Raw genomic sequence first — 26305 nt, forward strand, 5'->3', positions numbered from 1 at the left:
TTTTTTTATTCACCAAGTCTTATTAAAGTATTGCCATGAGAAACATGCGACCTACTGACTCGTTACGACAAAAATTACAAATGAAATTTAAAAATTTGAGAAAGAATTATTCTGATTTCCGTTATTAAAATTTGTTCAACATTTTTTGCTGTTCTTATATTGAATTTTCTCAAGTGAATAGTTTTGTTTGTTTATAAATTACCAGAAATCCTTGTTCCTAGCCAGCTATTCCAATAAATTCCTAATCATTATATGCTATTGTTTTAGCCATTTAATGTATTAATAAAACAAGAAAAAGGTTATTGTATTTTTGCTCATAGATTAATATACAAGTAAACCCTCACAATTCTGTGATAAAACAGCAGGCCTCTGACATATGGGTGGAGAAATCACGTGTAGAAACCTGGAGAAAAAAATGGATTCGATTGTGATTAAAGTACAATATCCACAAGGTATGTAAGATTTATTTCCTTATTTCATTTTACCATGTTTAATTAAAATATCTCATCCTTATACGATTTTCAGTGAGGGTAACGTTGAACGTGCACTGAAGGTATAATTACTTGATAATAAAAAAACAAAATTATAATCTTGGGCTAGGAGATTTCATTTCCACCACGCTAACAACAATCTGGACCATACTGTTTGGACCGTAAGAAGGCTATCTTGTCGTGAGGCTCTGGTCGACGAGTGGCTAAGTCTTCAGCGTAGAAATACTGAGTCAGTTTGATGGCAATGCTAAAGGATACGTCGTGAATCTTCTTAAGTGGAGGATATACTCGACCCTCGGCTAAGTGTTCCTTCCTAACCTGGTCAGCTAAAGCCTAGAAACACCACACTCGTTTTTAGTTCCAAACATCACAGATAACGTAAATTGTACATTGACTGTTTAAGTGAAACAAAGAAAATACGATCGAATTATTCAAAACATATTGCTATGGTTAAAGTATTTGAAACAGATATTTCAAATGTAAATTAAGCCTTACGTGACACATGGGATAAATAGCCATGTCAGAGACCTGTTTGCCACAGCTTTCAGAGCAGTTTTAGTAAAATTAAAAGTGGAAGTCACTGGCTGTACAGTCAAATTTATCTGCTGGGTCACTTAAAGCAAAGATTAATAATAGAGTATAACTGTTTCCTGTGGTTTTTTAGAACAGTGTCTGTAAAACCGAATTAAGTTCACCACAGTAGGCATCACTGGCAGTGCATTCGGCTTTATCAGTTGGGTTGCTTAAAGCAAATATTACTGGTTGTAGATTAAAAGTCAAACGACCTAACCACCCAGGTATTGTTCATAACGTAAGTAATAAACTAAGGGAGCTACCTTGATTATGTCCATTTACATTATATGGAATGTAAATCACTGAAACCTTGAGCTTGTATACAGGTTCTGACACTTGTTTTTTTGAATAAAAAAAAAGAAAACAACACATTTGAAAACTTCTAACATTGTTTACTGCTCACGAGATTACATAAATTCTTTCACAAGATACCCAACCAATCTGAAAAAATGTAATGGAGAACCGCTCCAACTGTACTGGAAGGTGCAACATAGTTGTTGAATCGAATTATTTTTAAAATTTAATTGTAACCAATGAAGAACGCGGTGCCAGAATAAGCATTTCTCTGATTGAGGTCACAACCTCTTGGCCGAATTTGTTTTTTTTTTTTGTGAGGGTCAGACGTAAAATCGTTCCCTTGGTTTTTGCTACTAAAACTGAATTATTTTGTCCAGTGATATCAGTGGTTCGTTTCTGAGATATAACATCGTTAACTCACCTTTGCAGAAACAAGAAAAACTTCGTCAGGAACATAATGCACACCACAAGCCATGATGGCCAGGGCTACTCCTGGAAAGATGTATGCATTGTTACCCTGGCCTGGATAATAGGTCTTTTCATTGAATTTTACTGGTTCAAAAGGGCTGCCACTGGCAAAAACACACCGTCCCTGGTGGTTGTAAGAATAACTATATCAACAAGAGCGTATTCAGCACCGAAACCTAAAACTGGGTATTCTTATAAACACAGAATAAAAGATATGCACATTTCACACTTTGCAATGTGTAAACAGAGTATTCATGTACACATATATCCGACAAATAAATCTAAAGTATCCGATAAACAAAGATTAGAGAAATATTGTTTTTAAAAGACAGCTGAAGTCCAAAGAAGTCGAAATGTCTACAGAGAATAGAAGAAATCAATACCAAGAGAAAAAGAAACCAAAAGACAACAATAATAATCATGCTATTAATCTGTAAGTGTTAAATGTTTTACTATTTACAATTTTTCCGTTCTATCTTGTTAGCTAGGAAGAAGAAAGACCTACGTAACAACTGTCTTAAGGAAACAAGTAAGCCACTATAGTGGAAAATTTGTAAGACCTTCGATACTTTGGCCTTCCATTCCGTGAAATGAAAATCTAGGGTCAAATAGCATAAATAATTATCAGTACCATATTTGTCTTGTGTGTGACCTATCCCGACGACCGACCAAGGTCACAGAATACTTAATTATTTTAAAAGAACACTTTTCCCTCCAGTTTCTATGTATCTGAAGTACCATATTTCCGTCATCTCCTGCATACGCAGATTTACAGAAGGTCCCTCCAGAGAGAGAGAGAGAAGTGTCTTTTAACCTTCCTCCATCTCACCTTAAACTAAGCATCTGTGGAGTTCTATTTCTAGGCTAGAATAGTCTTAAGACAATTTATTGATAATTGTTTTAAAAACTAGTTCGACCTGCTAGGTTAATTTTATTTGCAGGTTTTTTCTCACAAAAACAAGCCAGTTTGTACAGGTTTCTGTGCCACCTGTTCGAGTCAGTTACCATAATACAAAGAAATGTGTAAATGTAAACTTTATATTTAAGTGGTAGCATGTTACCTTTATCTAGCGACATACAATCAACACAAGAATGTCGTAACTACAAACAAAACTGTGTGAAAATATGGAAAAAAAATCACAAAAATCTTAACATACCTAATTATGCATTCTATAGTAATTATGAAATGATCGAAGTTTGTAGCTACCTTAGCTACGTCATAGTTTATCACGACACCAAGAGGATAATACATCTTGATCTGATAATAACTTAACCAAAGCACCTGACGTTTGGATTATGTCACAACATTGCTATGACATCTGGCTATAAGACATTTCAACAGTTAAAGGGTAAATGCATAGTATAAAATACAACAATATCAAATTATTAGTTAAAATACTGAGACGTTCATACGCAAGAGTCTTACATGCTCATGGTATAAATCATTATCTTCCTCAAACTATTTATCAATATAGTCTACAGTTAAGTATTTTTATCTAAATCTCAGTTTACCTCAGTATAGGATGCAGATGTTAATAGCGTTTCACTCGAATTCATATATTACCTTACTCAAAGTCAGTATCACTTGTTGAGTGATCGTTTGCCATAGTTTTCAGAATAGTGTCTGTAAAATCCGAACTAAGTTTACCTCAGTATGTGTGTAGGCATCACTGGCAGTGCATTCAGCTTTATCTGTTGGGTTGCTTAAAGCAAATATTACCGGCTGCTTGTGATTGTTTGCCATAGTTTTCAGAACATCTTGAGTGAAAACACCCCTTTGTGCAGATGCTCCTAGTAAAATAAATAATATATATGATGTCAACAAACACACTAACATTTCGTTTGAACGAAGTAAATATCACTTTTTGTAATTCTGAATAATAATAACAATAAATTTAACACGCGAGGATTTGTTTGTTTTGAATTTCGCGCAAAGCTACTCGAGAGCTATCTGTGCTAGACGTCTCTAATTTAGCAGTGTAAGACTAGAGGGAAGGCGGGTAGTCATCACCACCCCCCGCCAACTCTTGGGCTATTCTTTTACCAACGAATGGGGGGATTGACCACCACATTATAACGCCCCCACGGCTGAAAGGGCGGGCATGTTTGGTGCGACCGGGATTCGAACCCACGATCCGCGGATTACGAGTCGAACGCCTTAACACGCTTGGCCATGCCGGGCCCGTTACCTGATTATTAAAAATTTAAATTAACCGAAATTCTCATGTGTTCACTTCTAAATGAATGATATTGATAATTAAATTCTTCCCATTTACTTAGCTTAATGAAATTAGGCTGTATCAGCTAATAACAATTTTAATACTCGAATGGTTGTGTTGATCCAGATGTAAAAATTATTATTACTGTTTTTGGAAATTTACATTACTGTAAATATAATTATGTAATTTATATACTGTTTTCTGGCTGATCGTGTTATAGAAAGTATTTTTGAAGTATGTGAAATCATAAATAAAACAACAAATAAAAATATTGTTATATAATTTTTTACTCCTTGAATATTTTATGTTTCAATAATATTTTTATACTTTTATTACAAAACCTACTGAAAATAATATATAGAATTTATAGCTATTTTTGTTTTGAAAAGTAGTAGGAAGTTCATACAGTCATTTATCAACATTATGTGTGTACGTGCGAAGAAAAGAAAGTTCTAGAATCACCTATCAAAATTGTAGGCTTAATGGATTTTACAATTTCTTCAAGTGATGTGACGTTTTGATAATCTTTGGCGAATCGGGCTTTTTTGCTCAGTAATGCCACCTGTTGGCCGATTCTGAAAGATAATAAAACAGTGACCAATAATAGTTTAATATTTATATAAATATATTTTTATCTTACGCTGTTAAAACATCAAAAAATTAAAAACTAAATAAGGGCAAGTAAAAAGTCTCGCTATGCCTAACTTATGATACGGAATACATTGTGAATTATGGGTATTCATTACATTATAAGATAAAAGTGATAAACAGTTATAAAATCCAGTGGTGCGAATATCGAAACTTCTTCATATTTATTACATGCACAAGAAATACTTTGAAAATGTAGACAGTTAGGGCTAGTAAGTGTACTATATTAAGTAAAACGTAATGGAATACAAATATCTGTTCCAGTTTTATCGTGATTTTGTGTAGAAATATTTTACAAGGTTGAACTACTGAAAACTTCCAGAAAAAGGATATTAGTAATATTAAAAACATAATTTACTTTCCTATAAAGAAAAGTTTATTTTACTACTTTACAAACACCAGGTATCTCTCCTGTTAGGTCTCTTTCTTTCATTGATAGTTAACTTTTCTCTCTCTTGTTAGCAATGTTATTTTTATGAGTACTATTCAACGTTCTTTTCAAAAAACTATAAATACGAACCACTGTATCTTGAGAACAACACACACAAGCAAGCTAGTAGCACGAATCTACGCATTATAATATAACACAAACAAACAAAGGTGATTTTGGAGATCACCTTTACTTCTTTCTCATTTCGCTACAATAAATGATACACGTCATAAAAAACATTTCTACAAATTAGGTCATCGTCTTTGTACTTTGAAGATAATTATATATTTGGACAAACGTATATTCAACTGTTGTTTTCGAACATCACCAAAGATCTTCTACAATAAAAAGAGACAAAGTTACAATGTTTGGAATTAAGCACAAAACTACACGATGGGAGCTCTGCCTACCCCGAGTATCGAAAGCCGGTTTCTAGAGATGTAAGTCCACAGACATACCGCTATACCATTGAAGGTGTGCAGAAAGTTAATGTCTTACCTCATATCAAAACTTGAGCTTAGATACTTTTGTATTTCAAAGGTATTTAATGTGATTTTATTAATTCTGTTTCTTTTTACGATATTTTCATTCAGAAACACTGTTGTGTGGTGAGCAGAATATGAGTTTTAGGTAACGTTTACATCAACGAATTCTGTCTGCATTCATTCTACCCTCAACAGTAGGCTATTATGTACAAGATTACCATGTTGTCTTAGAGATAACAGTTGCTTTTAATGTATATAATATACTGCTTAGGGACAACAAGAGACCTGCTGGTCTATCTCTGTTGTCTCATCCTCAAACTAAAGCCCTCATCATTCATACACCTATCAAACTCACTCAAGTTTATCACCTTCACAATATACAAAGGCAATTCATTCCACAGGCCAACTACCCTAATTGAAAAATAAAACTGTCTTAGCTGAAGAAGGTTTCTACTTTCCACAAGTCTATATCTATTCCCCTAGTTCTAGAATTCTCGCTGTTAAATATGAAAATTGTCAATGCCTCGACATTATCAGTTCTTCCTACAGTTTTAAACAATTAACCAGTTTTTCTCCAACTCATATTTTTTCAATAAAACACAATTCTAAGGATTTTAATCTCTCCTATGATAACCCCTCCATCCCAGGCACCATTTTAGTAACCCTCCTCTGAATCCTTTCCAACAATTCGTTGTCTTTCCTAAGGTAAGGAGCCCAAAATTGAAACAATACCCCAAATGTAGCCTAACCTGTAACCTTGTGCTGATTAGTTTGACTGTTTTTGGACGAGATATTCAAGAAGGCATGTTCTTGCATTTTAAAAATAACACACGCAACCATCGTACAACAGCCTGTCTTAATAAGGAACGTGTATGCTTATAGTAGTATAATTAAATAAATATGGTTTAAACTGAAAATTTAAGGCTTAGTGTAAAACAAGCCGCTTGCAACATTCTGATAAAGCAGACAAATAGAAACATTTACCTAAACTGTACGGTCCGTGAATTAAGCAAATATAGAAAATTACCTTAATTGTAAGATAGACAAAGTAAACAGACGAAGAGAATTACCTTAGCTGTACAACGAATATTATAAACAATATGTGGTATAATTACCTTAAAAATAAAATCCACTAAATAAACATATGGTTAAAATTAACTAAAGGCCCCACGAAACCAACTTAAGATTCATAATGTGTTAAACAAATGAAGAGAATTACCTTCAATATAAGAGTTATAAAGAAAAATGGAGAAAAGTACCTTAACTATTAGGCCTTTTGAATCAATTAACCATATTTTTTTCACAGCTTCGTCACTCTGGACACCATCTTGCTCCATGGCCATAACTAGAAGATTGGCTGTCCCGAGAGCCGCCTAGTGAAATTATAAACTTGTTACAAGAGAAAAATATATTATCGTCTTGTACTAGACTTTAACCTTGGATTAAATTTTTCTACACCTTTTTGTAACATTGAATTGCTAAAAACCAAAAGAGAAAACACATATAAACTAATATCATATTTGTATTTCACGTCTAATTCTGCATAATAAATACGAAATTCAAATTGATAAAATATAAAATTAATTTACAGATTGATTCAAACGTTTGAGGATTTGAGTTGTTTATTAACTATAACTTATCAATGTAGGAAAGGTTTCAGTTTAAATTAAAACTTACGTGCATAATACGTGAAAATTTTATTAAAGAGAAATAAACATATTCCATTTCTTAAAGCGAAAAATAATTAGTTTGTAAAAATAAAAACGCATTATCCGTAAGTCATATATAATAAATGGAAGTATTTATAAGAAAAGCATTTATTTAACACCACCAGAGAGGGCTTACCTTCTAACGTCACTATTTTTAAGTAAATAATTGAACCCTTTGAAGTTACTTTTCTTGGACAGATGGCAGTTGCTGCTTAATAAAGGTACGTTTTTATTTCAATAGCGTAACAATTATCAGGTGGTTGTGGTATATATAAGTTATTTCAAATGTCATTAGACCTAAGTTATAATATAACCAATAATCAACAGTTATAAAAGGAGTTTGTGCATATGGTCTTTGCTCGAACACAAAAATTTCAAAATAATTTATAATTTTGAGAACAATTATCGGAATAAGTGAAATAAAAATACTGTTTGTTTGTCTTTTGAATTTCGCGCAGGCTACACGAGGGCTACCTGCGTTAACCGTCCATAAATTAACAGTGTAAGACCAGAGGGAAGGCAGCTAGTCATCACCACCCACCGCCAACTCTGGGGCTACTCTTTTACCAACGAATAGTGGGATTGACCATCACATTATAACGCCCCCAAGGCTGAAAGGGCGAGCATGTTTGGTGCGACGGGGATTCAAACCCGCGAATTACGAGTCGAGTGCCTTAACCACCAGGCCATGCCTGGCCTAAAAATACTGAAAAATTGTTCAGTTTTTAACCTGATTAACAAAAAATTAAAACATAGCCAATCTTTTCATATCTGCTGATAGTTGTTAAGTATAACTACGATTACTTTTCATTGAATATTGTATAATTCTAATCTAACTGCCTTACCTCTCCTGCTCCTTGAAATAAAAAAATATTCTGAGCTAATTTCAATCCCGTGATTTTCAAACTAGCCAGAATTCCAGCCAGAGCTACAGATGCGGTACCTGATGGTGAAATACGTATACAATATACACATTATAATGCCGTATAATATTATCACTAGAAATATCGATGCTTAGATAAGACAAATAAATATGAATGATGTACACGCACAAAACTTTATCATCGTTATAAATAATAATGTGTTATATTGTGTGTGCTTTTACACATCGCAAGGAGAGTTGACAAATGACAGTGGTTGGAAGAACAATGGCCAGAAAACTAAATAGTTTAAACTTTCTTTTTTGTTAAAGAACACAAAAATTGGTCACTCAATATCACAGATAAAGTCCAATAATATGGATATTCATAGGTTTTATTTCCTTCTTATCCAATAATATGAATATCGATAGGTTTTATTTCCTTCTTGTCCAATAATATGGATATCGACAGGTTTTATTTCCTTCTTGTTCAATAATATGGATATCGATAGGTTTTATTTCCTTCTTGTTTAATAATATGGATATCGATAGGTTTTATTTCCTTCTTGTTTAATAATATGGATATCGATAGGTTTTATTTCCTTCTTGTCCAATAATATGGATATCGATAGGTTTTATTTATTTCTTGTCCAATAATATGGATATCGATAGGTTTTATTTCCTTCTCGTTCAATAATATGAATATTGATGGGTTTTATTTCCTTCTTGTCCAATAATATGGATATCTATATGTTTTATTTCCTTCTTTTCCAATAATATGGATATCGATAGGTTTTATTTCCTTCTTGTCCAATAATATGGATATCGATATGTTTTATTTCCTTCTTTTCCAATAATATGGATATTGATAGGTTTTATTTTTTTCTTGCCCAATAATATGGATATCGATATGTTTTATTTCCTTCTTGTCCAATAATATGGATATCGATAGGTTTTATTTCCTTCTTGTTCAATAACATGGATATCAATAGGTTTTATTTCCTTCTTGTTTAATGATATGGATATCGATAGGTTTTATTTCCTTCTTGTCCAATAATATGGATATCGATAGGTTTTATTTATTTCTTCTCCAATAATATGGATATTGATAGGTTTTATTTCCTTCTCGTTCAATAATATGGATATTGATATGTTTTATTTCCTTCTTGTCCAATAATATGGATATCGATATGTTTTATTTCCTTCTTGTTTAATAATATGGATATCCATAGGTTGTATTTCTTTCTTGTCCAATAATATGGATATCGATAGGTTTTATTTCCTTTTTGTTTAATAATATAGATATTATTAAATCTGGACATCGACGAAACGATTCGTTTGGTATTCCTTAAAAGCTGATGCGACCAGCGGTTCAAGAAGAGTTACGTGACACACAGAGATACATTGAATTTTATCATATAGATACTAGCTGTGAGGCTTGCGATCGTTTTCATGAATTCACTTGAATTCTTCTTATTATATCATTTCCACGCACATTATTTAAGCTGCGTTTTCTTACAGGAATTGCGTGTTCGATCGATATACCCTGGTTTATTTGAAAACATATTATGCGACCAGACAAATAAACCCACGCAGAAGTAATTTTATTTAATAAAACTACATGTAAAATAAACAATAGATTAATAGTGTACAAAGTTTTACACGGTTTTACGATTTGAAACAAAGAAAATCATAAAACCGAGAATAATTTTATTTGTAATTAAGCACAAAGCTATACAATGGGCTATTTGTCCACTGCCCACCATGGGTATCAAAACCCAGATTCTAGAATTGTAAGTCCGCAGACACACCGTTGTGCCACTGAGGATTACGAAGAATAGAACCCGTTACTAAGGAAAAGCGTAACTGACTAAAATGTATTTATAACACTATATAAAACAAACTATAGCTAAATTAATACAAATTAAAGTAAATGTAAAGTTGTAATGAAGGCAAATTTAGCTGAATATGCAGAAACTACTGAATGCGTGTTCATAAAGTGATAATTATATGATTTTGAAAGAACTGCGCAAGCTTATTTTAAACTTAAATGAGTGGACAAAGCTATAGAAATTGTATTTAGTGCAATGGTCATTTTCTCTAGGAAATTACGCTTGATTTAACGGGTGTTGTTTGTATGAAATCCTTTGCAAATAAAAAAACAACAACTAAAGTTGAAATCGAAGTCAGTCGTCACGTGAGAGCAAATAATTGTGTACCACAATCGTTGCATTAAAACGTTTGACTAAATAAAAAACAGGGAGGGTGATTCTGAATGGAAAAGCCAATATCCAGTCCAGATTTCTCGGACAAAGTTCTTTCTAACAACATAAAATTTGTGGAGTTCGACTGAGAAATGTGCAGGTAAAGTTCCGGACAGTCAAACGTGAGCTTATTTATATAAATGTCTCACCTTTCCTACTATAACTGACTAGCACACGGTTTACCTTGGATGTCATCGTTGAAAGTGCAGTAATTTGGCTTGTATTTCTCTAAGAGCCTAAAAGCATTGTGATTCCCAAAGTCTTCGAACTGGATCAAACAAGATCTCCCATACCTGTAAAAAAACAATTATTCAAATGTAAACGCTGAGTAACCGTTGAGTTGAGTAAAAACTACAATCAATAACACCACAAGATTAACTCAGAAATAAACGTTCGTTACTCACCTGTGATATAGTAATATCCAAACTAGACTCGTGGCATTTTCAGATAATAAACTTTTATCGATGCAAATTGAGCCAAAGTAACAGAAACATTTCAACACGTAAAGTGTTAAAAACGGTAACAATGTTAAACTATAAAAATAAAAACATTGTATAGAAAGTCAGTACAGTAAACGTTTATTAGAATATTAGTTTCTTTTGATAAATATTACTGTAATTTAGTGTAAAAGTATCTCCAGTGTGTACTGTAAAAGGTTTACCTGATATAAGGCGAAAAATGGTTATCACAGTTGTTTATGAAAAATATTTTTACAGTGTATTATGAGATAAAGTCATTGTAGCACTTTAGGCTAAAGGCCACTATAATATGCTATTATAGAAATTAATACCGTGTAGGGTAAAGAAGGGTGACTACAGTATAACGTGTAAAAAAGGTACTAAAGTACCTCATTTCATAGACAACTATAAAATGTGTGAGAAAATTACTGCAGTGTGTTAGGAAGAAGGGTTATTACAGTACATTGTGAAGAAATGTTACTGCAGACCCTCCTGATAAAAGCTAGTATAGAATATTATGAGAAAGACTGTACATATATTGTGAAGAACTGTTACTACTGTACCTCATTAGAACGATGGGATTGACCATCACTTTATAACGCCCCCACGTCTAAAAGGGCGAGCACGTTTGGTGCGACGGGGATTCGAACCCGCAACCCTCAGATTACAAGTCGAACGCCTTAACTCATCTATCAATGCCGGACCCAAAAGAGTTATGGAACATCATTAATATTGCTTTCACAAAAGCAGTATTAACAGTGACATTATAACGCCCTCATGGCTGAAAGGGTGAACAAGTTGGTGTGACGAGGATTACGAGTCGAGCGCCCTAACAACGTGGTCATACCAAGCCACCATTGTAAGTAACAAGAAACACTATTCTATCGTGAAGAAGTTATTACTAAAAGTGTAGTGATACAGTTTATGTATCTTCACAATACTTGGCAAGCTTTCAGTAAACATTATAAGACTTTTGTAGCGAAAAAAACATAGGATTTCTAATAAAGTACTCTCGCGAAAAATTAATGATTGAAGGAAAGGAAAATAAGTATTGAATAATAAATGTTGTCTTCATTTATTTTATCAAAAACATTACACGTAAAGTAACATAAATTAACAATGATCAAACAAATTGTAACTTTAATTTTTATTTTACTTCATCAAATCTGAGAATTTGAAAAAAATCATGGTAAAGTGTGAAATACTTAAATAAGGCAATGTTAGTAGTATACAGGGTGTTCCGAAAGTCACTGTGCACTTATATATTTATCAACAGATATGTTTCAATATAGAATACAGGAGGTAAATATGAATGACAATTATAAACAATGTTGAAAGTGACCCCCGTTGGCATCAATACAGGCCTGGATCCTTCTTATTTTGTTTCTAAACATCGCTATCAGTTGCTGGCTTGAAATATATAGAGTGAATAAAATATGATTAGAAAATTGCACAGTGACTTTCCGAACACTAATAAATTGCACACAACACTGTCAAGCTTTATAACAAACCGTTGCTTGAACTTTATCCAGATACGTAATGTATTGGCTACCACGACGAGATACGTAATGTATTGGCTACCACGACGAGATACGTACGTCTTGTTACTACAATTTTATTTCAGCCGTTACTGCAGGTTGATGTGTAGAAGGGGTTTAAAGACAATACTGATCTCAATTATTTAATGATGCTAAAACATTTGTCATTATTTACAATATCCACTTTACCTTTGTACAACGGCCTCCATAAATTCATCTATTAAGTCGTTGTACTCAGGGCCTTTCACTCTCTTCTGTCGAAGTCCAATGTAGAAGGGATCTTCAAGCAATTTCTTTGTCAAACATAGAGAAACATATATTGAAACCGGAAATATATTTTATAATCAATTCTTCCAGTTGGACACTAAGTAATAAGTCAATATTCCAACATGTTATTAGTATCGAATCGATAAGACTGCTTTTGTAAATAATAATAACATTAATTTATTTATAAGTTGTTAAGCGTAATTACTGTACAAAGACAATCAGGTTTTGTTTGGCTTGTTTCGAATTTCGCGCAAAGCTACGCGAGGGCTACATGCACTAGCCGTCCCTAATTTAGCAGTGTAAGACTAGAGGGAAGGCAGCTAGTCATCACCACCCACCGCCAACTCTTGGGCTATTCTTTTTACCAACGAATAATGGGATTGACCGTTACATTATAACGCCCCCACAGCTGTAAGGGCGGACATGCTGGTTGTGACAGGGAGTCGAATACGTGATCCTCAGATTACGAGTCAAGCACCCTAACCACCGAGCCATGCCGGGTCCGGCTATCAGGTATCTACCAAAAACAAGAAAAACTGATGTTTTTGTTTGTTTGTTTTTTACTCGAAAGCCAACGTAAAACACGCAAGTCGTCGATGAATCGTTTAGAAATAATCGAATCTTTGATAAAATTGACAAATATACAATAGAATATATCGCAGAAAAAGCCACTGTACGTTTCCACTGTAAAACATAAAAGTACAACAACAATACACTGAATTGCCGAATCACATTTTCAAGAAGTCGGAATTTGAAATTGAAATGCAAGACAATCACGACTATTAAAGTCGGCGACCACTTAAAAACTAGGTTAATTTTATGCATTGTCGAACTTTCAGTTTACGCCTTTCTCAAGGGCAACTTAACATATTGGTAAAGGTGTCTAGATCGAGACAAGAGGAGAGTGGTATTCAGCGCTACAAGAAAGCTTCGATGTTGCAATACAACACAATACCTGGTTTTACTAAAGTTCAGATATTCTAACAATACAGAATTAAAAACAAACAAACAATTTCCATATGCTGGCAAACTATGGGTGGGATTTGGTTCAAATAAACTATGTAGTCCGTTTTATATTTTCTTTAAAAGCTAACAAAGATAACTTTGTGAGAGAAATGATCTGTTTTAAGGTGTGGTGTCGACTGTACGAAGTCGTTGGTTTCAAAATTTGCTTTCTTTCTACCTTGTAAAAATGTTTTCCTAATACAATTAAAAAAACTATTTATAGGACGGCATTCTCTCCTTTATTTTAGGGCCCTGGCATGGCCAGGTGGTTAAGGCACTCGATTCGTAATCTGAGGGTCGCGGGTTTGAATCCCCTTCACACCAAACATATTTCGCCCTTTCAGCCGTGAGGGCGTTATAATGCGACGGTCAATCTCATTATATGTTGGTAAATGAGTAACCCAAGAATTGGCGGTGGGTGGTAATAACTAGCTACCTTCTCTCCTGTCTTCCACTGCTAAATTAGGAACAGCTAGCTCAAATAGCCCTCGTGTAGCTTTGCGCGAAATTCAAAACAAACCAAACATAAATATCTCTTGTTCAGAACAAACTTTATTAATTAAAATGATCTATGTAAGCAACGTTTTAGTTGATATTGTATTCATAATCATAGAATAAATAATTAGAGTACAGCTTTTCGTAATATTATCTTCCATCCCATCTATGAGTTTTAAAATACATTCACGTTGTTTTCCAACTTACAACCTTGGGCATGTGTGGTCCAAAAATCGCTTATTACAAAAGCGAAATTAGCAAAATAAATCAAACTAACTATTACGATATTGTTACTTGGCAACAGATGAAGCCAATCAGAAGAGGAGTTTAGATTTTTAAAGTTGTTTATCACATTTCAATTTTTAGAAACTATATATATGGTTGCGAGATTTTGTCCTGATGTCCAATTTTAAATTTAACCTCTTGTTTTTTACTAGCTTCCTAAACACCTTATCAAATCTGAATGTCCTCATAGCGTTTCAGTTTCCAATAACTCGCTTCTCGAAACAACTGTATTTCTTGTTCAGTTCTGTGTGTTTGAAATTTCGAATTTCAGAATCTACGTTAAAAAATGTATCTCATTGCGGCTGTTATTGGTATTAACACTTTTACCATAATAAAGCAGAGAGCAACGTTTCGACCTTCATAAATCGTCTTCAGGTTAACAAAGAGAGAGTTTACAACTGACTGTTGCCGGACACGTCCCTTAGGGACGAGACAAAACCTTCTTATTTTAGCAACCTGCTCATCGTGATTGGATAATAACTGTACTCATTCATTGAATATTCCCTTTGGTGGCGCCACAAAATTTAAGTGGAAAATTCACGTTACGAATGACAGACAAAAAATGCTGAGTACTGGATAATCATAACGTTCAGACTACCTGATTATTAGTGCCGACGTCTATGGTGACAGGGAGAGTTAATTCTGGGGGGAATTCCAGCAAGTGCAGTGTATAAGGATAGCTTTCCAACAGGAATACCCATGCCATTAGCGCCCAGGTCTCCCAGACCTAAGATACGCTCGCCGTCAGTCACAACTATAGCCTATTGAAAGAAAGAGAAAGCAAAGAAATCCTTCAAACTCTTTGTTACAGACTAAATTATATTGAAATTAATTTTCAGTTAGTAAGTTATTAGCTATTTATTTCACTCAAATTATACGGGTGGTACTACACAGGATCTCAACAAATGGTTCTCTGTCACACGTTTCGCACATTGTCAAACGTAAAATAAACATTTCACACAGAAGTTGAAAAGCTAGTAATTTGTTCTATGCCACACTTGTTGTTTACATATAAACAAAATGCACTAAACAGGAACCGATAAACAACAATTGGTTTTCCACCACACGTTTTCAATGTACTATTAACAACAAACGGAATCACTACACTCCAGATGAAAATTACAAGTTGTTTTCACACAAGTTTATCGGGTATATGTCGTTAAATATAAAACAGACACATTAGTATAAGTTGTCACTAATTCTGTTTTCCTGCGCATGTTTTTTTTTTCACACTTTATTAAGTCGCTAGTCAGTTCTCCATCAAATTGTCCACATATAGAAAATATAAAGACAGGTTCCACCCAAAGATTAAGACCATTAGTTCATTCGGGAACATCACACTTATTAGAAATGTAAAAGAGAAGTACTTACCACACAGAAGTTTACAACTATTTGTTTTTTCCACGTCACACATGTTTTCCATAAATTGTAAATATGAAACAGAAATAGTACATAGAAGTCTGAAACCACGAGTTGGTTCCTGTCCCATGATGCATGTCGTCCACATATTGTAAGTATGAAACAGAGGTACGACATAGCAGTTTAAAACTACTAGTTGTTTTCTACATCATGCGTGTTGTCCATATATTTTTAAGCGTAAAGTCGAATTGTAACACTTGTTTTACGTGGCCTCAGGCTGCTCGACAAAGACGCACCGTATCCAGCATGAAACTAAAATTATTCTCGAAATGTTTATGCGTTTTACGTAGCAAAACCACATCAGTTTATCTGCTTTGTCAACCGGGGCAATCGAACTCCTAAGTTTAGTATTATAAATCAAGAAGAAACAGTTATTCTAACCATAGGCTTTCTCTCACTCTTAAGGTCTTAATGATAATGATGACCCTAATAAAGCTTGTATTATACCTCGGACGTTAGAAACTTGAAGATAAAATAAACTTTGAGGACATAACAGTTAATAACACATTCTCAGTAATAATCAGTAGGTGGTTTAATAAATATCTCGATGAACCACAACCAAATATTTTTTTTAATACGAGCTCTAGATTACCACATTCACACACTTGTAACTTCCATGTAAGAACAACTACTGATTTAACATTTCTTCACATTAAGAAATATTTATAGATCTAATTTTTACTCTGTTTTGATTTTATAGTTGAAATCCTTGTGAAAAATTTGTCAGTGATCTTTAACATAAAGATATTATTATATAACTATATATATATATATACATCTTCTCGAGAAATAACGTTTATGACCTTTAGTTTTTAATCTTTTACTTAATTTATATACTCATTCCACAGGTCACAGGTGGGAAATATTTTAAATACTAAAATACGTTGTAATGGTACAGCTTTCTGTCTTGTGGCAGTAATGGATTTGATTTTTTTGATTTTTTAAAACTAGTAAATAAAGACTTGACGCTAATATTAAAAACAACCACTAGATAAAGATGGATGATTAATCAATTTTAACTGACCTTGACATTTCTTTCTGGCCAGTTTCCTAAAATATGATAAACTCTTCCACCATCGTGAACCGTCAAGAAAATTCCTCTAAAAAAATAAACGAACTTGCTATTTGAAATGTCAAATACAGAAAGCGACAAGTAATTAGTAGACTTATTTTTTTGTAAAAGAAACGTTCATCTCGTTTTTATGAATTGTTTGCTGTCTTTCTATAGATTATAAAACGCTACTTTTGAACACAAGTCACATGTACAAGCAGATACATAAACATACCAGGATTTTGTACACTTTGAACAATTAATTAAATACATAGAAACTGGGTTTACAAGAGAAAGCCCATTAGTTTGAAAATAATCACCATATTTTACAACTTATAACAAATACGTACCAACTTCGAACGCAGTCAGTTGTAGTTACGACGCGTTATTTATATTTCACAGAACTCTAAACTTATCAGAATTTGTGAATGATACGTAATAATTTATACTTGACTGCTTTGAATGTATGATATTTAAGAAAACTGGATATGGTAATATGTATATAAATTTCACGCGTTATTAATATATATTACCTTGGGCGATGAAAGATAGTACTGTATGTAATACAAGCTAGGCCTACTGTTGGAGTGTACACTATCGGCATTAGTTCTTCTGTATGTTCCATCATCACCTTGAAGAAAAGCTCTTCATCGAAGTCCTTAAATAGTTATTTAAATTAAGTTGTTTTGATAATTTTTGTTACAATTTAGAAATTCCATATGATAATATTCCAGAACTAAAAACTCACTCATTGTGTAGAATGAAATATCATTATAAAATCACTGAACATTACAAGAAACTACTTATAAAAAATGTTCAAAGATTTTATTTCTCGGCAGAAGCTACAACAACCCTTGTTTAGTTTAGACTAAATATTTAATGAAATTCTACGTTATTGTCTCAGATATTACCAATTTGATCCTTCTAACTATACAGAGACCACACATGTACATTAATCTTACAATATTTATTATAAAAATTTTATGTGCATCTGACAAAATCCTTCTATAGCATTTGAAAAAAAATGTTATTTTTCAACAAAGAATAACACAACAATTACATCCCCTTCATACCAAACATGCTCGCCCTTCCAGCCGTGGGGGCGTTATAATGTTACGGTCAATCCCACTATTCGTTGGTAAAAGAGTAGTCCAAGAGTTGGCGGTGGGTGGTGATAACTAGCTGCCTTCCCTCTAGTTTTACACTGCTAAATTAGGGACGGCTAGCGCAGATAGCCCTCGAGTAGCTTTGCGCGAAATTCAAGAACAAAAACAAACAAACAACAATTATATTACAAGATTGAGGACCGGACACTCATAATTAGGAAAAGGGCCACTCCCATGGTTCACTGCTAGGTATAATTCAGCGGAGAAGTCACTCATAGCGAAAACACAGACCTGTTTCATTGTGCAATGCCAGGTAGGAGTTAGTGCAGAAAGACAAGCAGATATTTTATGCTTTGCACTGGTGAGTTAAGATAACATTAAAATTGTAATGAATTCGTTAGTTGTCTCTCAGCGAAACTAAAATGAAGTCTTTGATAATAAACACCTCAAACTAGTTGGTTTGCACGTAGTTTGAGTCTTATTTTAAAACAGTTTCTACCGAGAAGTGGAGGACAAGATCTTTTAAATCTCATTTTTTGTGTAAGATACAATCGAATGATTTCATTAGGTTACTTTATGGCTTGGATTCCAGTGCTTCTATTAACGATAGGGCTGATAGGAGTTATAGAAGAAACAGTCGGTGCCAAGTTGTCTTGAAGAAAAAGACTCACAGATCATTAAAAATGAAATTATTATTCAAAACTATTCGTCTTTTAGTGAGTCAACAAAAATTCTACAGACACACAATGCTAAAATATGGGGTTCGGTTTTCCTCGGTTGACACAGCAGCTAGTCCAACGTGGCTTTACTCTAAGTCACAGAAATCAAAACATTTCAGTCTATTTATTCTTGCCATTTTTTCGCTGTAGGTCATATGCTGATTAATTAAAAATGAAAACCATTGGATGTATTTACATGGAAAGTTGGATGAGCAGCTCAAAATTGATCACTCTTAATTTATATAGTTGAATGGAAAGAGCCACATACTGCAATATTTAATTTATATAGTTGAATGGAAAGAGCCACATACTGTAATATTTAATTTATATAGTTAAATGGGAAGAGCCACATACTGCAATATTTAATTTATATAGTTGAATGGAAAGAGCCACATACTGCAATATTTAATTTATATAGTTGAATGGAAAGAGTCACATACTGCAATAGTTAATTTATATAGTTGAATGGGAAGAGCTACATTTCCGATTGGCGCAGAGAATCCACTTTTTATCGCATGCCATTATCCGTTCAATAAATGGGTCATTTCAGTTCTGCAATAACAGCATACTGCAGGTCTCATAACACCAATTTTGTTGGTCTTCAGTCAGATCATGCAGAACCCACTTATCCAACTCTTTTTGTCTTTCCAGTTGTACTCAAGTGGTTGGCAATGATTGATTTCTTTGTACCTAGCTTTTCTGAAAGCTCACTGCTGTTGTGGGAGGGTCTTTCTCAACTGTTTCCTTTAATATGTTTTCATCTAAGGATGGCTTCTTTTCACGACCTTCGTGGTCTTCGAGTCTTTCATCTCCATGTCGAAACCTTTGGAACCAACGCCGAACTGTATGTTCAGTAACAGATCCAAGGACGAATGCCTGGTTGATGTTCCGTGTAGTTTCCGTAGCTTTTCGTCCAAGTTTGAATTTGTAGAGAAAAATCAGACGACAGTCCTTCTTGTCCATGCTGCCTTGGGGATTGCGAAACTTACTCTGAGTAGAGTTGAAACAGCAGATAATTAAGACATCTTGTAAGGGACGAACGTTCGATTAAACCAACCAACCAATGATAAGTTATTCAATATTCAGCTTCTAAAGGTCACCGTGAGAATTTCGACATTTATTTCTGGATAACCAAATCATTTAAAATGTTCTATTATAGTGTGGAACTCTTTTAGCTGGTTTAAAATGTTCTATTATAGTGTGGATCCATTTTACATGGTTTAGAATGTTCTAATATAGCGTATATCTATTTTAGATGGCTTAAAACGTTTTGTTATAGTGTGGAACTCTTTTAACTGGTTTAAAATGTTTTATTACAGTGTGGGTTTATTTTAGATGGTTTAGAATGTTCTATTGTACTGTAGAACTCTTTTAACTAGTTTAAAATGTTCTGTTCTAGTGTGTATCTACTTTAGTTAATTTAAAATGTTTTATTATACTTTGAATCGAATTTAGTTGATTTAAAATGGTCTATTGTAGTGCAGATCGATTTTAACTCGTTTAGAATATTCTATTATAATGTGAATCTATTTTAGCAGTTTTAAAATGTGCTAACACGGTTTTAAGATATTTTAGCTGGTTTAACAAGTTCAATTATCGCGTTTTAGAGAGTTTTGGTTTACGATTACAAACAAAGCTACACAATGGTGTGTTCGTGCTCCAGCCACTTGGAGGTGTTTGTTAGGGGACCTTTCGTATAATAAGTCAGGCTTAATTCTTAGGTTATTTATAACATGGAGAATAACATTTGCGACTGGTGAGCTTCTGAATTTATTTGTTAAGAGCAGAATTACAGAACAGGATTCCAGAGATGTTTATCTTTTATATGGGGACCATTGAACTCGACCCTCGCCCCCGACAACACCCCTGTACACAATACCAGTAAGGCGATGTGATGTGTTTTAAACTATATAATTCAAACATTTTCCACGATTCACAGACTGGTCAATCCCGAGCGTATGAATGAGGTAATATTTAAAAGAGGTAAAACAAAACACCTTCCAGTGATGTAAACACACGAATCTTTACCGGCTGTTTCGCTCGGGAAAAAAGATATGATACCCTTTTCTTTAAATCACTACTTTAATCTATATGTGTAAACGTAACTTTGACTCATACAAGATTTAAACGTTTTACGTGGAAGTATAACTAAATATTACAATGAACATTATATGAAAGTACTTACATATAGAGTGTTCCTCACATGAACATTATGTAAAAGTACTTACATACAGGGTGTTCCTCACATAAACATTATGTAAAAGTACTTACATACAGGGTGTTCCTCACATCAACATTATGTAAAAGTACTTACATACAGGGTGTTCCTCACATCAACATTATGTAAAAGTACTTACATACAGGGTGTTCCTCACATCAACATTATGTAAAAGTACTTACATACAGGGTGTTCCTCACATCAACATTATGTAAAAGTACTTACATACAGTGTGTTCCTCACACGAACGTTATATGAAAGTGCTTACATACAGGGTGTTCCTCACATCAACATTATGTAACATTATGTAAAAGTACTTACATACAGGGTGTTCCTCACATAAACATTATATGAAAGTACTTACATACGGGGTGTTCCTCACATCAACATTATGTAAAAGTACTTACATACAAGATGTTCAGAAATTGATTACTTTTGTATAAGAAACACGTGTCTTCAAATTGGCTTCGTTTGAATTTCGTGCAAAGCCGCATGAGGGCCGTCTGCATTAGCTGTCTCTTATTTAGAAGTATAAGAGTAAAGGGAAGGCGGCTAGTCATCTCCACCCACCGCCATCCCTTGGGCTACTCTTTTACCAACGAATGATGGGATTAATCGTTACATTATAACGCCTTCACGATTGACAGGGTGAGCATGTTTGGTGGGACGCGTAGTAGAAACCGCGACCATCAGATTGCGAGTCGAGCTTCCTGACCACGTGGTCATGCCGGACAGCTTCAAACTACCGACATGGAATTCCACTTGCTTACTGAAGCACATGTGTGAGGTATCACAGCAGAATGGTACTGTCCCGACAGTAATCTGAATACATATAGAAACGAGGCTAATAAATGTGCTAACACAATTTTCGGACCCCTATTGTTAATAATCTCAAACACCTTTAGACTCGTAACGTTTAGCTTTCAAATAAACCCTTTCATCAAAAAGGTATACCTGTAAATTCCTAAGATAAATATATCTACTTAAATTGTCTTCGAATCTTTCCAGATTTTGGATCACAACTTTTACTTGCAGGTTGCGACATCTGACGGCTGGAGGTAAGATTCCACGCAACTTCTTTTCTTCCCTTTCCCGCGTAGAAGCCGCCAAACCCTAACAATAAACACAGAATATCTTAAGTAAATAAACCTTAATTTGAAGAAAGAATGTAAACTCGTACGGTTAATTTTCAATTTAAATAGCACAGGTTTTGTTCTCTTGGTTTTATATATATATATACGTAAGGCCACGTATTTACCGTATTGAGGAACCAAATACCAAAAAGAAAAAAAGCATTTAAAATTTTGACGATTACGATAAAGTAAAACTGGCATTCTTTTCCCTAGGATACGTAACCTTTTGAAAGGCTTAACGAAGGAGCTTTTAAACAGTTATTACAAACTTAATTTACTATTTAACAATTATAGTTAACACATATAATTATCCAATACATACATATATACGTTACACATTTAATAATACAGTAGTAAACTAAACAAAACATAACATTTTTACATAACCCTAAACAATTAACCCGTTTCTAAGATCTGGGTAAACAAAATTATCACTAAAATTAAGTTTCCTTTGATAAAAAAACAAACAAGTTCAGTCATATATATCACGAACCACAATAGCTGGTCATAATAGGAATAGTACAAAACCCTAATGGAACGTTCGGACAAAAAAAAACACCTTAAACAGTAAAGATTCAGTTCAAACAATATTTTAAATCCTTTACTGTTGACTGCTAAGCCTGTACACATATGAAAATGCACAAAAAATACTCATGTTAGACTTACAAGCTGAAGAAAATCTTATCAAAACGGCCCGTTTTTAATTATTGTTATTATCTCTCTAGCCTAAAATAAAATCTGTTTGATATACTGCATCTAAACCTGTCGTAAGGTACTAAATAAGGTACGTAGTACTATTGAAAAGTCGATTCGTTTCTTCTGCTCTTTACATAAGATAAGCATCACCATTATTCTGGTGTAAACAATGTTATCATTACCCCTTGAAGGTAGCTTTTGACTAATACACGATATTCCTTTGTAAAGCTTAAATACAGGGTGAAACACGAGTTACAGGCCAATCATAGATGAACATTAGATTACTGTAATATTCCGAATATTCAATGTTTTGTACACTATACAATCGATGTCTTTAGACAACCAACTCCTATATTATGTATGAAGTAAAGGAGAAACAAAGTAATACACATATTATATGCAGACATTCAGAGAATAATTAATTAAAGACATTTTAAATTAATTAGAGCAATGTTTCATACGTATATGCTTTATTTGAAAAGGCTGCTTTTCCACTGGTAATTTTTTTGCGCTTAGTGAAGGTTATATTTTAGCCTAAGCACATACTTTCTCATTGCTACGCCTCACATGTAGATATTTATGTTACCCAGAAACTATAAATGTTCACTGTATTCTCAAACAAATCTCCATGGCAATCTCCACTGCAACTTAACAGTTCACATCTCGAATTAATGTGATCAAATAGTCAACATTTACATTAAATCATCATGAGCCATATCTACTAGCTACTGGCTATGTTTATTATCATTACAACGTACTAAGTTAACTACCATATCAAGTAATTCTTTAGAAATACTCCTGACATTATTTACTCGAACTAGAAATTTCTATTTTGACTCCATCAAATATAATAATATATTATTATATTTATTATAATAATAATAATAATATATAATAATATACATCAAATGTAATTGCATGGAAACAAAATGGAAGTTTATAGTTTGAGTAAATAATTCATTCTTTACTTTTTTTATTATCCTTATTTGCAGGTTTTTAACTTACCAATATTTTATTTATCCTGTGAGTGTGTGTGTGTGTGTATGTATATGTCAATTGTCAAATACAAATATGACCCCTCTGCACTAATTAGACAAGTTCAGTATCGCTACTAGTTATGTCCCTAGAACATAACAAAATTTATTTGTAAACATTCATTTTCTTTTTCCAACACGAGTCATTGGAAAACGTGGACAGAAAAAAGATCAAAGTCAGATCTCTTGCTTAACGATGTTTTTAGTGTATTTTTCTGGAGATAGTCATTTGATTAATTGGTTAAATTCATCATATACAACATAAAACTGTAAAACCTGGTGTTGTGGTTGTTGTTCTAGATTTAAACACTTAGTGAACTTTATCATACACTACACAACACTGAAACTTATTTATTTTTTACTGTATTAAACAGCTAGTGTGCTGGGTAATTTATAAGAATATTATAGTGACATAGTTGTAACGTGTGTTTCAAATCCTGTTCAAATTGATAGGTTCACTGTGGTACGTAAAACAAAACTTAGAACGTCGTACGTGTAACATACATCCACCACTATAAACAGAAAGGGTGTTCCTGGTCCCTCTGAGATAATACTTCCACGCCAATGACTTGTTAACGTAAGACATCTGCCAGTTGACAGAAACGTTAACCACAGAGAATAATGAAAATTAAAGGTGTGTATTATCTGAACATCAGTGACAAGAGGAAAGAAGGAAAGAGGAAAAGGTGCTCCTTATGAAACACTGATTCAGTTTTAACATAAGATAGGAGGACCAATCGACACGCGTTTCCACGTAACACAGGGCTGGTTCCTGACGAGGTATGTTTATAGACATGGTCCATTTTGTGTTAGCTATACTAGTAATTAGGGATAACAGAGGAACTTGACTGATACACTGGGACAATCAATGAATCATGAGTGCCCTAAGAGGCCTTTGAATCCCTTAATGGATTACGAGTATTTAATTTTAGAATATCTAAACTACTGTTGCCCTAAAATAATAGAGAAAATTGGACAGACGCTTAAAATTGTTTACTAGTTACGCTACAGTTTCGTAGGTTCATAAGCGAAAGAATATATATATACTATTATCGAAATTAAGTTCGTATTTCAACATACCCTTGGAGGATCAGCTGTAACCTTGAGGAATTATATTTTCCTTTTTATCCTGCGGCAAACTTAGTACAGATAGCTCATTGAGTACGTTTCAGCTCAACAACAAACTAACATTGTTTAAATAATTCCAGTTTGCTTATTAGTAAGCGCAAAGCTACACAATGAGACACCTGTGCTTTTCCCACCATGGTATCGAAACTCGTTTTCTAACGTTGTAAGTCCGTAGATATACCGCTGTGGCAATGGGGTGGAGGCACAATTAGATTTACCGCTAAGTCCCTGAGGGGCATTTTAAACAGGGTGTTAAAAACAAATATTATAAAATTTATCTCAAAAAACATGTATATAGGTTGACGAAAGTCAGGTATAATTATGGATTAATCTGTAAATAAACATTTCGAAAAGTTTCGTGACAAATTACTGGTAGAACTGTGTTTAACCGACAAGGCAACAGATTTTTGTATATCGTTTTTCTTATTCTCATACAAAAAATTTCTTTAAAAACATTTTGAACCTATTTCAGCTTCATAAAACTATACTATTATGTACTTTTAGTTAAAAAAAATGTTTTCAATTTTAAACACGCCAATTCCTATCCGTTACAGACATTGTTGGCATAACAACAAAAACAAAATGGCTACTGAAAAAGCATGTGCACTCATTCCACATTGACCCATTTTATGGTAGGTCTCGTACGAGTTGTTACCTGTTACAATCTTGTTACAACCCATGAACTACTTTCATTATCATATACATGCAGACTTACCTGTTTGACAGTGAAACTGTGAATGTGGCTTCACTTTGACGGAAATCTCGAGTAATGTCTTACCTACACTTTAGTCAAACTGTGAATGTGGCTTCACTTTGATGGAGATTTCGAGTAATGTCTTACCTACACTTCATTCAAACTGTGAATGTGGCTTCACTTTGACGGAAATCTCGAGTAATGTCTTACCTACACTTTAGTCAAACTGTGAATGTGGCTTCACTTTGACGGAGATCTCGAGTAATGTCTTATCTACACTTTAGTCAAACTGTGAATGTGGCTTCACTTTGACGGAGATATCTAGTAATGTCTTACCTACACTTTAGTCAAACTGTGAATGTGGCTTCACTTTGATGGAGATTTCGAGTAATGTCTTACCTACACTTCATTCAAACTGTGAATGTGGCTTCACTTTGACGGAAATCTCGAGTAATGTCTTACCTACACTTTAGTCAAACTGTGAATGTGGCTTCACTTTGACGGAGATCTCGAGTAATGTCTTATCTACACTTTAGTCAAACTGTGAATGTGGCTTCACTTTGACGGAAATCTCGAGTAATGTATTATCTACACTTTAGTCAAACTGTGAATGTGG

At 33.7% G+C, this 26305-nt stretch overlaps 1 pseudogene across 1 annotated transcript in view; it reads right to left on the minus strand.

Moving 5' to 3' along the window:
• Positions 1–446: 446 nt before the first annotated feature.
• Positions 447–26305, minus strand: part of LOC143223619 (NADP-dependent malic enzyme-like) — a 31801-nt pseudogene continuing 5942 nt past the window's right edge. Inside the window, exons 2-13 of the transcript XR_013012982.1 lie at positions 21959–22117; positions 17495–17619; positions 16935–17010; positions 15090–15252; positions 12629–12732; positions 10627–10736; positions 8166–8263; positions 6871–6984; positions 4511–4623; positions 3478–3620; positions 1783–1953; positions 447–824 (exon numbers count right to left, since the gene is read on the minus strand). The product of XR_013012982.1 is annotated as an NADP-dependent malic enzyme-like (transcript). The remainder of the gene's footprint in view (positions 825–1782; positions 1954–3477; positions 3621–4510; positions 4624–6870; positions 6985–8165; positions 8264–10626; positions 10737–12628; positions 12733–15089; positions 15253–16934; positions 17011–17494; positions 17620–21958; positions 22118–26305) is intronic.

This window comes from Tachypleus tridentatus, chromosome 8 (genome assembly GCF_004210375.1).
Source record: "Tachypleus tridentatus isolate NWPU-2018 chromosome 8, ASM421037v1, whole genome shotgun sequence".
Classification (NCBI taxonomy): domain Eukaryota; kingdom Metazoa; phylum Arthropoda; class Merostomata; order Xiphosura; family Limulidae; genus Tachypleus; species Tachypleus tridentatus.